The sequence below is a fragment of the Sphaeroforma arctica genome, assembly GCF_001186125.1.
Source record: "Sphaeroforma arctica JP610 unplaced genomic scaffold supercont1.872, whole genome shotgun sequence".
NCBI lineage: Eukaryota > Ichthyosporea > Ichthyophonida > Sphaeroforma > Sphaeroforma arctica.
Genome location: NW_014039686.1, coordinates 29,362 through 30,715, shown reverse-complemented (window position 1 = coordinate 30,715; position 1,354 = coordinate 29,362).

The window sequence follows — 1,354 nt, the reverse complement described above, 5'->3', positions numbered from 1 at the left end:
TATAGTATACTANACACACACACATACACACACACACACACATATATATATATATATATATATATATATATATGTATATGTATAGGAGTATGGATACTTACCCGTTAGCACCACAAGATTTTTATAACTATAAACTAATCGTGGCTGCCTTCATTTTCTGTACTGCTCTCTGGCAACAACCATAAGTTTTATTTTGTCTGGCATCTATCGCTCGTTTCAACTTGGTTTAAGTTTCTTACAAAAGCCTATTATAAGTGACTATCCAACCGTTTGTATTCTGGTCTTTCTGGTTTTCCTCTGGAACGCGCTTGTCCTCGTTATCTCCACACGTGCACATGCCTATAGTCTGTAATGTGCCCGTACACTTGCGCGCGTATCCATATCTGTCCTACGAGACGTGATTGTCTATACATATGTACGTAGATCACATTTGTGTTGAAAAGGTTGACGTGATTGTCTCTACATATGTACGTAAGATCACATTTGTGTTGAAAACGTGCGTGTATACATTTAAGCATGTGTCCAGGTGTGTGCACGTGTACGTACATGTTCGTGTGTGACCTCCCATACCTACTGACATACCACTCTGTATGTGCGTGTGTATATGTGTGTATGCGCATGCAGTCGTTTAACGCACATACCCACCTGTCTATACATACTATTGTTGTTGCCACGTGTCACTCTGTGTGCGTGCATATGCATATGTGTGTATGCGCATACAGTCGCTTGACACACATACCTACTTGTCTATTCCAACTATCACTGGTTGTTATGTATCACTCTTTGTGGGTGCGCATGTATACGCGTGTTCGTATATACAGTCTCATTCCACACATACCTACATAGCCATTCCTACCATCATTGATGTCTCATACATAGGTCGAGTTGATCACACGGTTGGCCCAGGCGTATGCACAGAAGATGAAGCGGGCTCTGCACATAAACTTCTCCGACAAGTAAGTCATATACGCACTCAAGCATGGTACATGCATGCATCGACACATGTACCATATGCATCTATACACATATGTCCTACGCCCATATATACACTCAAAGATGTACATGTGTTCATATGTATACGTGCCCTGTATATCGTCCGTGTTGAGTGTGAATGGCTTCCGACGGAGACTGAGTCCGAGTGTGTACACCTGTGCGTTCATGAGTATCTTTATGTGGATATGAATAGTGTCCAGAATCGACGCATCTGTCATGTCAACATAAGAAGATTCAAAGTGACGGGATGGTTGTGCCTCTTCAAGGGGTGTGTGTGTGTATGTGTGCGGCGCTACAGTGCTGTGTACTAGCACATGTATATACACGGCCATATCTCAGTTTTTGATATTTATATACATAT